This window comes from Hypanus sabinus, chromosome 4, assembly GCF_030144855.1.
Source record: "Hypanus sabinus isolate sHypSab1 chromosome 4, sHypSab1.hap1, whole genome shotgun sequence".
Lineage (NCBI taxonomy): Eukaryota > Metazoa > Chordata > Chondrichthyes > Myliobatiformes > Dasyatidae > Hypanus > Hypanus sabinus.
The window spans coordinates 132,727,744-132,742,904 of NC_082709.1; positions in this window are offsets into that span (position 1 = coordinate 132,727,744).

A 15,161-nucleotide genomic window follows, 5' to 3' on the forward strand; every position below is an offset into this window, starting at 1 on the left:
CCAGGGCACACCTCTCCTATCACAACCCAGCCTAGATCCAGGCGTTGCACAAAGGGGGCGTCTTGTGGTCCATTGACCTGCTGCCAAACCTTGTGCACCCGAAGAATATCTCTTCCTAATAGCAGGAGTATTTCTGCTGTTGGATCCAGTTCTGGGATGTGTTTGGCGATGTGGTGGAGATGTGGCTGGTGTAGCACCCCACTTGGCGTCGGGATCTCAGTGCGGTTCTTCAAAATCTCATTGCACTCTAAGAGTGGAGGGAGACAGATGACGACTTTACCATCCAGAGACTCGAGCTGGAAGCCTTCTGCCTTCCTTCCTTGAGTTTCCATGTTGCCTGAGCAAGTTCTAAGGTAGTATGGGAACTGCTCACTCTCAATGTTGAACAAGTTAAAGAACTCTGGACTGACTAGTGAGTGATTGCTCTGATCGTCCAGAATTACATAGGCTTTGATGGCCTTGTCTTTGGCTCCCTTAGGGTACACCTTAGTGAGGCAGATCTTTGAACAAGAATGGCTTGACTGAGCTTGACCGCAAACTTCTGTACAGCTCAAGCTGACAACAGTTGTCCTGGAGTGAGCCTCTCCCTCCCCGCCGTCCTGTTGTGGGGGTGAAGGAGCGTTGTCCGTTTGCGGTAACGGGCCGGGATGCATGGCCCCATCGTGATTAGTGCTATTACATTCCGGACACTTCACGGCAATTGTACACTCTCTGGCGAGGTGAGAGGTTGAGGAACAGCATTTAAAACATATTCTTTTCTCCTTGAAAAGGTCCATCCTCTCTTCAAGGGGTTTTTCCCTAAACATTCCACATTTTCTGAGGGGGTGGGGTTTGTTATGCAATGGACAATTCTTGCTAGGGTCGTGGTTAGTTATAAAGACTTCAGTCTTAAGCACTGAGACAGGTTTATTAATGTTGAAATTATTCGAAGAGGATTTATCTGGCTTGGTGTAAACTGTACTGCTTCCTGGACCCATGAGGCTAGGGTCATTTCGCTTCTTCGCCTCCTTGCACACAAACCTAATGAAATACTCAAAGGGAGGAAATCGACCATTGTGGTCTTCTTTGTACTCTGAGGCAACAGACACCCACCTGTCCTGCAGCCCAAATGGAAGTTTGTCCACGATTTGTCTAATCCCGGATGGAGTATCTAGGTATACTAGACCAGTTGAGTAGCCATCTTCTTTGGTGCCTTGAATCTCCATGAGTAAATCTCCGAGCTCTCTTAACTTAATGTGATCTTTGGCTGACACCTTAGAAAAATTTTCCAGACGTCGGTATAGCGCCGCTTCAATAATTTCGGGGGCTGCATAGCCCTCCCGAAGTCTCTCCCATGCTTTGCTTAAGGCTAGCTCAGGTTTGTTGATGTACACAGAATGTATGCATCTCACCTGTTCACGTGATTCTTTTCCCAGCCATTTCGCCGTAAGATCCAACTCATGGGTTACTTTGAGCTGAATTCTGTCCATAGCGTTGGTGAATGTGGAGTACCATGCACAGTAATTTTCAGGTTTATCATCAAACTGGTACAGTCCTGAAGTGATGAGATCTCGTCGTGCTAAATACCGTGCCAGAGGTTCAATTGCAAGTGGCATGCGGCCTGGGGAAATATGTCAGCGGGTATATGACTGAGAGCGTACATCTGTTATGGAATTTGCTGTTCTGAATTCGGTCTTTGCCTCTCTTCTCGCCAAATCTGGTAAGTTTGGTGTCAAGAAGTATTTGTCATCAGCCCTTTCATTCTTGACTTCATCGCGGAGTTGCAAGGGTAAATTGTCTTCCTCGGATGGATGTGATGCAATCGGGCCTCTCTGAGGCTCCTCATGACGTGGGGTGTTATCGTATAAGTATGGAGAGGAAGAACGAATCTTCCAGTCTATTTGAGATTGGACATAGTCGCTTGTGCGTTCCAATCTGGTCTTTTCTGAAGTAGATTTTACGTCAACCAGATCATGCATTTCTTCAGCATCTTCTATGAACACTGCTTCTGCCCTGGCAGCTTCTGCTTCTCGTTCCAGCATCAGCACTTCTAACTCTGCCGCTATCCTTGCCCTTTCCAACTGGTTTTGGGCTTCTCTGGCAGCCGCTTCCTTCTGGTTTTCGGCTTCTCTGGCAGCCGCTTTCATTTTCAATTTTGCTTCTCGTTTGGTGTAGCGCACTCGCACCTTGGCAAATTCTGCTTTAGCTCTTGCGTGGGCGGCCTTACTTGATGATGCCCTACTGCCCCTGTCGCTGGATGGCAACGACTTGATTTTGGATCGAGTTGTCATTGTAGCAATTGAAACACCTGATAATGCCACCTTTTCACTGTAGTGTTCTCGCTCGGGTGCAACGGAACGCCAAACTAAACACCGAGATAAACCATAGTCAATGAAAACAGGGTCGCAGTAAGATGAACCATTTACTGTTCACTCTTCCTCATTAACGTATGGTGAAAACTATTGATAAAACAATACAAGATTTGTACAGCATTTGTTTCCTTCTTGATATTACATTTACATCATAAATACTTGTAAAAGTAACACTACAACTACTACATTACATTAAAGTGCAGCATACAGTCAGAATCTACCTATTCCATTGACTGCTTTAAATGCACTTCAACACAAACTATCCACAACTCTTTAACTAACAAAAACATAAACCTTATCGGCCATCGTTACTTTTAACAGGATCGGCGTTAACATTTTAATTCAACATATCGATTATCTCATGACTTACGGCGTTGCTTCCACTATGTTTCTAGCGCATAGAAAGACAACTTTTCTTGCGCTGGACTTGCACATGTGTGGCCCCCTCCTTCCCGTTTCTCCAAACCGGTATTTTCCCACAGGACGCGGTGAAACCAGATGTGACGTCATCGCATGTGACGATATATCACAGACCACGAATTTACTTTAAACAATCCTAACTTTAACTAAAATGCTAACAAACGAATTACTAAGGCGAAAATATTAAAAACTAAATAACCGCCATAAAGGCACCACATTCATTTAGCAATACAGTGTAGAGTAGACCCTTTCAGCCTTTTGACCCATGCACCTCCAGGCATTCGTTGATAAACCAAATTAACCCTAACCTAATCATGGGACAATTTATAATGACTAATTAAGCTACCTGGTACATCTCCGGACTGTAGGAGGAAACTGGAACACCTGGAGAAAATCCCTGCCTTCCACAGGGAGGACATACAGGCTCATTACAGAACGGTGCCAGAATTGAATTCCAATCTCCGGAATGCCTGAGCTGTAACAGTGTTGTGCTACCACGGCATACAAGTTCATTACTACAGCTGAAGAACTATATGCATAAATGATTGGAGATGAATATGACTGTTTGATAAACACGTATTTTGTAATTGTGTTCCTTTGGATGTACACTAACTGTGAGAGGCTCGCGTGCCAGAAATACGGAGTATGCCAAGATTAAGGCATGCCTACTTCCTTCTAGGGATATATTATATTTCCAAAAGCTGGATAATTTGCTGTTCTGTGGTATTTGGTGTTATCATGTTTAAAGCCAAGTGCAATACCATCCATTTAGCCTTCGTAATATGGAACAGAATTTTTCAAGCTGGTATGAAAGGAACAGAATGGGGGGTTGTAAAAGATAATGCTGAGTAAAATACAACAAACCTACAGAATCGTCAAGGTGCATCGTGGCTCCCGCATAATGGAGTCAAACATGAAATAAAATCAGAAAATGTCAGAAATAGACAGTTAAAATTTATAGAAAACAAAGAATATGTGTTTCAGGAAAATGACCTTTCATCATGATCTGCAGAGTGTTTTGTTTTAGTATTTTCCATTATTATCTCATAAAGTTACAGATTTTCACTGACAAAATCAAATTTGTACCAATTAATAGACTCTGTAAAGAACACCCTGACCATTAAAATGACAGATTATCCCTTCATCAAATTGTTATAAAGCAAAAGTTTGAAGATTACTGACATTTGAAAAGAAGACTTGACATTATGTCCAACTGCAATTGCACTCTTTCTGGGAAACAATCTCTCACACAATACTAAAGTATTGTAGTTCATGCATAGTGAGCCCACTGACACATGTACAATCTCATTAACTGCCTCAGCTAGATCTGATCCCCTACTAACCTAAAAATAAATACTGTTTCATCTTCCACCATCAGTGAAGCCCTGTTACTTACTGAACAAAATCACTCAGCCTACTAAGGTACTCGATGCACCATCAATAACTATGATGGACATGGCAGTGGTATCAGAGCAGGGGTTGGCAAAGGGGAACCGTGAGTATTCGTTGATTATGTTGAGAAAGTACACATTGCCGTCGGTGGAGGGAAGGAGGCCCTTAAAGTCGACACCCAGTCGCTCAAAGGGGTGGGTGGCCTTGATAAGTTGTGCCTTTTCATGATGGTAGAAGTGCGGTTTGCACTCAGCGCAGTCTTGACAGTCCCTGGTCATCGTCCTGATTTCCTCAAGGGAGTAAGGCAGGTTCTGGGCTTTCATTAAATGGAAAAGCCGGGTGACCCCCGGGTGGCAAAGATCTGCATGGAGGGCATATAGCCGTTCGAGCTGTGCGCTGGCACATGTTCCCCGGGATAGGGCATCGGGGGCTCATTGAGCCTTCCAGGCTGGTACAGGATATCATAGTTGTAGGTGGAGAGTTCTATTCTCCACCTCAAAATTTTATCATTTTTGATTTTGCCCCGCTGTTGGTTGCTGAACATGAACGCAACTGAGCGCTGGTCGGTCAGCAAGGTGAACCTTTTGCCAGTGAGATAGTGCCTGCAGTGCCTAATAGCTTCCACTATGGCCTGGGCTTCTTTCTCCACCGCAGAATGCCGAATTTCAGGGCCTTGAAGGGTACGAGAGAAGAATGCTACCGGCTTTCCTGCCTGATTGAGGTAGCAGCCAGCGCGAAGTCGGAGGCGTCACTCTCTACTTGGAAGGGAATGGTCTCGTCCACCACATGCATCGTTGCTTTGGCAATGTCCCCTTTATTGTGGCTGAAGGCCGCGCGGGCCTCGGCTGAGAGGGGAAATGTGGTGGACTTGACCGGGGGCGGGCCTTGTCTGCGTAGTGAGGGACCCATTGGGCGTAATAGGAAAAGAAGCCCGGGCACCTTCTGAGGGCTCTGAGGGTGTTGGGAAGAGGGAGTTCCAACAGGGGGGCATACAGTCGGGGTCAGGGCCAATGACTCCATTCTCCATGACATAACCAAGAATAGCAAGTCAGGTGGTTCCGAACATACACTTGTCCCTATTATAGGTAAGGTTAAGAGCTTTGGCCACTTGGAAAAATTGTTGGAGGTTGGTGTCGTGATCCTGCCAGTTGTGACCGCAGATGGTGATGTTATCCAGATATGGGAACGTGGCCTTCAGTTGGCACTGGTCTACCATCCAGTCCATTTCCCTCTGGAAGACAGAGACACCATTCGTGATACCGAAGGGGACGCACAGGAAGTGATAGAGCCTGCTGCCCACCTCGAAGGCAGTGAAGGGGCAGTCCTCCGGGTGGATGGGGAGCTGATGGTAAGCGGATTTTAGGTCTATGGTCGAGTACACCTTGTACTGAGCTATCTGATTGACCATATCCGCGATGCGAGGTAGGGGGTACGCGTCAAGCTGTGTGAACCTATTGATGGTCAGGCTATAGTCCATGACCATACTATTTTTCTACACGTTCTGAACAACGACCACCTGGGCCCTCCAAGGACTTGTGCTTGGCTCAGTGATCCCCTCCCTGAGCAGCCGCTGCACCTCCGACTTAATGAAGGCCCTGTCCCCCGCACTGTACCTCCTGCTTTTAGTTGCCACAGGTTTACAGTTGGGGGTCAGGTTGGCGAACAGTGGTGGGGGAGGGATCTTGAGGGTGGAGAGGCTGCAAGTGGTATCCGTAGTGCGGCCGTTGGCATGATGTTGGGTGGAATGTTTGGGTCAGTGTGTGTGTGTGTGTAGTAGTGCACATCTGACTAATTCCCACAGAACTGAGGATTTCTGACAGTGATTGGTGGGTGGGGCCTGTCATACTCCATTGTCACACTTTTCAAGTGGCTCTAGAAGTCGAGCCCCAATAGCACAGGGGCACACAGTTGAGGCATGACCAGTAAGACAAAGTCCCGATACTCTGTTCCCTGCACCACTAGTGTCGCTACACAACCCCTCCGGAGGTCTGTTGTATGCAACCCAGAAGCCATGGCAACCCTCTGGCTTACTAGCCGTGTCACGAGTCCGCAGCGTTGCACCATGTCCGGGAGAATAAAACTCTCAGTGCTGCCCATGTCAAGCAGGCAGCTAGTCCTGTGCCCCTCCACCAGGATGTCCATCATTGACCTTGCGAGCTGGTGTGGAGCGCTTTGGTTGAGGGTCACAGAGGCCAGAGTTGAATCGCTGTTTTGCTGCCCGGCAAGCACCCATGGGTCGGAGGCAATGCGAGGTGATGCCAACCAAGATGGCCGCCCCCATGCCTCGCACGCGGCAGGCAGGCAAGATGGTGACCCCCATGCCTCGCACGCAGCGCTGTTCAACCCCGCTCATGGTTTGGATTTTCCTTCTTCCTCAGCAACCTCTTGGTTCACTCTCCATTTCAGCTCCCTCACTTCAATCAACCCTTAGTTTCCTTCCAGACTGCTCTCCACTCCCCTATAGATCCCCTTTACTCAAGCAAAAGCTCCACTACTTCTTATTCGTATCCATCTTAACTTGCTCTTCTTCTGTAACTTCTTTCTGCCTTGGCCTCCTCTGGCTTTGTACATCAATCAATAAAGTCTCCACTACACTGATCAATAGTGAGTCTGCAATGCACTAATTATATTTAACTTATCAGCAACCCACTCAGCGAACCGTAGGGCAGCAATATAATGCAAAGGAGAGCAGCAAATCAGACACACGGAGATTCTGCAGATGTTGGAGATCCAGAGCTACACCCACAAAATGCTGAAGGAGCTCTGCAGGTCAGGCAGTATCAGTGAAGGGGGAATAAACAGTTAGAATTTAAAAGCATGGATGTAGTGTTGAGCCTTTATAAAGCACTGGTGAGGCTTCAGTTGGAGTCTTGAGAGCTTGTTGTGGGCCCCTTATCTAAGAAAGCATGTGCTGAAGTTGGAGAGGGTTCAAAAATGATTCCAGGATTGACAGGCTTATCATACGAGGGGTTTTTGATGGCTCTGTGCCTTTTTTTGCTGCAATTCAGAAGAATGAGAGAAGACCTCATTGAAAGCTATTGAATGCTGTAAGCCCTAGATAGAGTGGATGCGAAGAGGATGTTTCCTATGGTGAGGGAGTCTAAGACCAGAGGACACAGCCTCAGAATAGAGAATGCCCATTTTGAACAGAGATGAGGATGAATTTCTTTAGCCAGAGAGTGGTGAATCTGTGGAATTTACTGCCACAGGTGGCTGTGGAGGCCAAGTCATTTGGTGTATTTGAGGCAGAGGTGGGTAGATTCTTGATTAGTCAAGGCATGAAAGGATACTGGAAAAGGCAGAAGATTGTGACTGAGAGGGAAATGGATCAGCCATGATGAAATGGCAGAGCAGACTTGTGGGCCAAGGTTGCCTAATTCTGCTCCTATACCTTATGGGTATTTCAAGCCCAAGATGGTGATCCTTATGAAGAGTGTTGACCTAATCATTATCCGTTTATTCCTCTCAAGAGAAAGCAGCAAATCTATGCATGAGTACCTGATATCACAACCGTCACCTGAGCAGAGAAGAAGGTATTGGCATTAAAAGATTTCAGTATTGTCTAGGAACGTGCCGGAAATCTTTTGAATCAATCTCTGATTTTCATCTGAAATGGCTAAAGTGTATATTAGTTTTTACATTCAGCCAGATAATTCTGATTGCAGCATGGAAGGGCAGTGGAATATGAGACAATACAAGGGAGCTTTGGTTGGAGATCCCTGAAATAGAACACATTATAATACCACTGCATAAACTGCATTCATTGCGATTAGCAGAAAACAAAAACAGAAGTAGACTTATAAAATTCAAAGCTCTCTCTAGTCATAGTCGTAGTGAAAGTGCCTTCAAAGTTGCTATGTTAAAGTCACTTTTCGTGAGAGTACTGCTGCCTAGGCTCCAGCTAATCTGCACATTTCATTTCCACCGACTACCAATGTTATTCAAATTGCAGCTATTCTTGCTGAAAGAAGATTGAAGTTAAGGATGTGGATGCCCAACATTCTTAACAGCATGGCGGCTTAAGAGGGAAGTGGGCTACATGGAGTGTTTAACCAAACTGTGACCTGAAATTCTGTAAAATATTATTTTAGTGACTTTTTAAGGGTTTACCAGTCCCAGGATCTACAGCAACTGTGTTTATTCCCTCCAAACCTACAAAATCACAACTGGGTTTAACAATGTCAAGTGATCCTCACAAAAAATAAGGAAGTTGAGAAAATTTACCTTCTAAAAGTTGTCTTCACCCCAATTGAAATTGTTCAGTAAAACCTACCGTTGCTTCAGCTGCCAGCAGAGTCTGTACATCCCTCTCAAGTGGCCACTAACTCTAAGCCATTAAATTGTTCTTCGAACATCAGAAGTCTAAAGCCTTCATTGTTGATCCCAAGTATAAATTTTATTCCATTGGCAATACCTCCTGTTGGGTCCCTCTCTGAAAATTAATCAGATCTTTGTCACAAATATATGATATCTGATCCTGACATGTTTAAGACTTCATATTTGTACCACCATCAAGATCTTCTATTTTCACCTCTAAAATATTATCTATCTCTGTCTTTGCATTAGCTCACCCACACCTTTGTTCCTTGTAGAATCAACCATTTCAAAGACAGCTAGCTAGCCTCCAAACTACTCCATGAATTAGATCATGAAATCTCTGCCTCCTGTGTCTTAATTTGAGTTAGGTCCAATTCATCTGTCATCCCAACGTTTACCATTCTATATTGTCTGCTAGAAAGGGAGTGCTTTGATTGTGGCTTTTCGTCTTGTTTTCAGAAACCACTGTGTATCAATTTCCTGTTTTCAGTTTCCTCCAGTCATATTACACTTTGAGAAATCTGCATTCACACAATTCTGGCATCCTTGATATACCCACATACAATTGCTAAATTGAAAATAGAAAACTCAGTAAATACTCAGCAAGTATTTAGAAAAATAGAGGACTATGGGTAAACCTAGGTCGTTCTAAGATAAGGATATGTTCAGCACAGCTTTGTGGGCCAAAGGGCTGCCTAGCCTGCTGTGTTCTACCAGCATTTTGTGTGTGTTATTGTTTGGATTTCCAGCATCTGCAGATTTCCTCTTGTTTGCTGTATTGTGCTGTAGGGTTTCTATGTTTCTAAGTCAGGAAGCATCTGTGTAAAGAGCAAGTTAGCATTTCATATCAAAGATAATTGTGTGGAAGTAATTCCAAACTCTGGAATGACTTCCCTATACTTTTCATTTCTTGCTTAACGCATTATGTAACACCTAACTCCATGACCAAATTCTGGCTGCTATGAAGTTTCTTGAGACATATTGATTGCAAATGGATGTTCTTATGGTTGCTGCTGACATTATAAGCTTTGCATGGTAATTGTCCTACACTACCAGGGAGAAGCTGCAGCAACTGGGTGTCTGGCACCTAATCTGGCTCTGTGGCCCAGAGGTGAAGGAGGGAGAAGAAGAATGCAGTGCTGATAGACAAATTCCAGTCAAAAGAACAGGTAGGAGATTCTATGGATGTGAAGGAGACACCCAGCTGGTATCTTGTCTCCCAGGTGCCATGGTCAGGGATGTCTCAGATAAGGTCCAAGGCATTCTAAAGGGGAAGGGTGAGCAGCCAGAAGTCTTGGTACATGTTGGTACCAATGACATAGGTAGGAAAAGGGAGGAGGTCCTGAAGAGAGAATTTACGGAGCTAGGTTGAAAGCTGAATAGCAGAACCTGCAAGATAGTAATCTCTGGAATGCCTGTGCTACACTCCAGTGACAGTAAGAATAGGATGATTTGGCAGATGAATGCATATCTGAGGAATTGGTGCAGTGGGTATTATTTCGATTTCTGTATAATTTCTTCTGGGGCAAGTATGACGTGTACAAAAGGAATGGGTTACACCTAAACCCAAAGGGGACCAATATTCTTGTGGGCAGGTTTGCTAGAGCTGATGGGGATTGGAACGTTTGGCAGGAGGATGTGAAATGGAGTTATCGGTCTGAGAATGGAGCAATTGGCGTACAGTACAAGTAGATGCAGTGTGTAGTGAGACTGTGAGGAAGGCCAGGCAGATGATAGGGCAAAATTGAAGTGTAACATGGAGGGCAAGATCAAAAAGGGTGATGAATACAGGACTGAAGGTGTTGTATTTGAATGCACAATGTATACGGAATAAGGTAGATGATCTTGTAGCGGAGTTAGCGATTGGAAGGTAAGACATTGTAGGCATCACTGAGTCATGGCTGAAAGAAGATCATAGCTGGGAGCTTAATATCTGAGGATACACATTATATCGAAAGGACAGGCAAGGGAACAAAGGGACTGGGGTAGTTCTGTTGGGAAAAATGAAAGCAAATCCTTACAAAGAGGTGATTCCCACAATCCTAATTGAGAAGTTGCAGAACCTGGGCCTCTGTACTTCCCCCTCTGCAATTGGATCATCGACTTCCTAACCAGAAGACTACAATCTGTACAGATTGTTGGTAACATATCCTCCTCACTGACAATCAACACTGGTGCATCTCAGGGGTGTGTGCTTAGCCCACTGCTCTACTGTCTGTATACACATGACTGTGTGACTAGGCATAGCTCATATACCATCTATAAATTTGCTGAAGATACAACCATTGTTGGTAGAATCTTAGGTAGTGATGAGAAGGCATACGGGAGTGAGATACGCCAAATAGTGGAGTGGTGTCACAGCAACAACAATAAGACGAAAGAGCTGACTGTAGACTTCAGGTCAAGTAAGATGAATGAACACATACCAATCCTTACTGAGGGATCAGAAGTGGAGAGAGTGAGCAGCTTCAAGTTCCTGGGTGTCAAGATCTCGGATAATCTAACCTGGTCCCAATATATCAATGTAATTATAAGGTAAGCAAGACAGCAGCTTTACTTCATTAGGAGTTTGAAGAGATTTGGTATCTCAATAAATGCACTCAAAAACTTCTATAGATGTACTGTGGAGAGCATTCTGACAGGCTGCATCGCTGTCTGGTATGGGGGGTGGGGGCTACTGCACAGGACTGAAAGAAGCTGCAGAGGGTTGTAAGTCTAGTCAGCTCCATCTTGGGTACTAGCATACTGATGCACCATCAATAATTCACTCTGAGACGTAAAGGCGAGATATCGGCTTTTATTGACTGGAAGAAGGAACAAGCAGTGAGTGACCACCATACTACATCCTGGAGACTGAGAGTCCAGGCTCAGGCCTTAATCGCTTTTATACAGGGGTCTGTGGGAGGAGCCACAGGAGCAGTCAGCAGGGGGCGTGTCCAGACAGGTATATGTAGTTCACCACACATACAAAGTAACCAGGACATCTTCAAGGAGCAAAGTCTCGGAAAGGCAGCATCCGTTATTAAGAAACACCAGCACCCAGGGCCTGTCCTTTTCTCACTGTTACCATCAGGTAGGAGGTACAGAAGCTTAAAGGCACACACTCAGTGATTCAGGAACAGCTTCTACCCCTCTGCCATCTGATTCCTAAATGGACATTGAACCCTTGTTCACTAACTCACTTTTTTTTATATACAGTATTTAATATGCAGATTGTTTGCACTTTTTAAATCTATTCAATATACATATACTGTAATTGATTTACTTTATTATTATTATTATTTTTATTCTTTTTCTCTCTTCTATATTATATATTGCATTGAACTGCTGCTGCTAAGTTAACAAATTTCACGTCACATGCTAGTGATAATAAACCTGATTCTGACTCTGAACAGAGGGAGTTAAAAAACTACAAGGGTGAAAATACCCTGATCGGGGTTATATACAGGCCTCTGAACAGTAGAAAGATGTAGGATACAATTTTACGATACTCATAGCGGATTTTAATACGTAGACAGATTGGGAAAATCAGGTTGGTGTTGGATCCCAAGAGAGGGAACTTATAGAATACCAGATTGTAGTTGGGCCTACAAGGGAAAGACATTTCTGGAGTGGGTATTGTGTAATGAACCAGATTTAATTAGTAAGCTTAAGGAAAAGTGACCCTTAAGAGATAGTGCTCATGATTCAACCTGCAGGTCGAGAGGGAGTAGATAAAGTCAGAAATATCAGTATAACCTTTCAGTAAAGGGAATTACAGAGGCACAAGAGAGAAACTGGCCAACCATTACTGAAGGAGGACATGGCGAAGATGATGGCAAAGCAGCAATAGATGGAGTTTCTGTGGGTCATTAAAAACCCACAAGATTGATACATCCTAAAGATGGGGAAGTATTCAAAAAGGAGGATGGGTCAACCATGGCTGATAAGGCAGGTCAAAGACAGAATTAAAACAAAAGAGAGGGCACATAATATAGCAAAAAATAGCAGGAAGTTAGATATTGGGAAGCATTTAAAAACCAGTAGAAGGCAACTAAAAAAGCCAGAAGGAGAGAAAGGATAAAATTTGAAGGTTTAGGTAGCTAGTAATATAAAAGAGGATATGAAAAAAAAATCAGATATATAAAGAGTAAAAGAGAGGGGCGAGTGGATATTGGACCACTAGTAATTGATGTTGGAGAAGTAGTAATAGGGGATTAAGAAATGGCAGATGAACTTAATAAGTATTTTGTGTCAGTCTTTACTATGGAAAACACTATCAGTATGTCAGAAATTCGAGAGTGTCGGGACAGAGTAAGTGTAATTACTATTACTGAGGAGAAGGTGCCTGGGAAGCTGAAAGGTCTGTATGTAGATAAGTCAGCTGGGCCAGATGGACGACACTCTAAAGTTCTGAAAGAGGCCACAGAAGAGATTGTGGAGACATTAGTAATGATTTTTTTAAGAATCACTGGATTCTGGAATGGTTCTGGAGGACAGAAAAATGCAAATTTCACTCCACTTGCTAAGAAGAGGGAAACAGAAGAAAAGAAAATATAGGCCACAAACACAAAGTGCTGGTGGAACGCAACAGGCCAGGCAGCATCTATAGAGAGAAATACAGCCAAAACATCAACAGTGCTTTTTCCTATAGATGCTGCCTGGCCTGCTGCGTTCCACCAGCACTTTGTGTGTGTTGCTTGAATTTCCAGCATCTGCAGATTTCCTCGTGTTTGCGTTTTTAAAATATAGGCCAGTTAGCCTTACTTCAGGGGTTGGAAAGATGCTGGAGTCTATTCTTAAGGAGGTAATTGGAGGTATATGATAAAATAAGTCAAAGTCAACATAGTTTACTCAAATAAAAACTTGCCTAACAATTACATTGGAATTCTTTGAGGAAGTAACAGATAGGATAGACAAAGGAGAGTCAGTGGATGTGGTTTACTTGGATTTTCAGAAGGCCTTATAAAGGTGCCACACATGAGGCTACTTAACAAGTTAAGTATCCATGGTATTGCAGGAAGATACTAACATGATTGCCTGACTGACAGAAGGTGAAGAGTAGGTGGCCTTTTCTGATTGGCTGCTGATGACTGGAGGTGTTCCACAGGGGTCAGTGTGGGGACTGCTTCATTTTCCAATATATCTCAATGACTTAAATGACAGAATTGACATCTTTGTGGCCAAGTTTGTGGAAGACACAAAGATAGGTGGAGTGATAGGTAGTGTTGAGGAAGCAGAGAGTCTGAGCAGAAGGACTTAAATAGATTGGGAGAATGGGCAAAGAAGTAGCAGAAGGAATATGGCGTAGGGAATTGTGTGGTAGTGCACCTTGGTAGAAGGAAAAAAGGCATAAACTATTTTCAGAACAGGGAGAAGATTCAAAAGTCAGAGGTACAAAGGCACTTTGGAGTCCTTGTGCAGGATTCCGCAAACGTTAATTTGCAGGTTGGGTCAGTGGCAAGAAAAGCAAATGCAATGTTTGAATTTGGTTGGAGAGGACTAGAAGATAAGAGAAAGGATGTAATGCTGAGGCAGTATAAGACTTTAGTTTGACGACACTTGGAGTAGTCCCCTTATCTACGATATGAAGTGCTGGCATTGGAGAGGATCCAGAGGAGGTTCACGAGCATGATTCTGCGAATGAGATGGTAAACATATGAGGAGCTTCTGATTGCTCTGGGCCTGTACTCACTGAAGTTTAGTAGAATGGGAGGGGTGGGTGGTGGTTCTTATTGAAATCTGTCAAATATTAGAAGGTTTAAATAGAATTGGTGTGGAGAGAATTGTTCCTCTAGTGGGTGAGCCTAGGACCACAGGGCACAGCTTTGGAAAGGCCAGGATGGCCATTTAGAACAGAGATGAGGACGTTAGTGAACCTGTGGAATCTGTGGTCACAGTCAGCTGTGGAGACCAAGTCACTGAGTATATTTAAAGTGGAGATTGATAGGTTCTTGATTAGTCAGCTCAAGGGTTACAAGAAGAAAGCAGGAGAATGGAGTTGAGAGGGATAATAAATCAGCCATGTTGAAATGGTGGAGCCGACTCAATGGACTAAATGGCTTAATTCTGCTCCTGCGTCTTATGGCCTTACACAAAAGCAAAACAGCAAAAGCACAGCTGAATTGTAAATACACTTCAATGTGCTTATTTATTTCAAGAAGGCAAGCTGAGTTACTGCTACATGTCAATACAGCATTATTGCCTCACTTACCTGCTGTTTGTCAAGACATTTTCTCCAGAGGTAACCTGTGGTTTGTGGAGGAGTTCAAAAGTTAGGTTCATTACCACTTTCTGGACAGAAACAGCTGGAAAATAGATTAGATTATGAAAATTTCTGATGCACCAGGTGACACTTAAGTGCAATTGATCCAAACCATCCTGTTCTCACAGCATCTACCAAGCCTGGGACATCTGCCCTTATTATCCGCCTTTTGGTCTTTCAGTAATGTAAAACAAAAATAAAGTCAAACAGCATTTTTTACAGCAAATCAAGTAATGTTGAAAAGTGAACTTGAAACTCAGGACCAGTTAAATTTATCTTAAATTCTAAATTTAAATAAGATAATAAGATAAATTAATCTAAATTATCTTAAATTTATCTTAAAATATCTTAAATTTTAATGCTTAAAATATTGTTGCAAGCTTCAGATGATTAAAAACTACATTTAGCCAGGTGAGTAGTCTTATAGCTTGGTAATG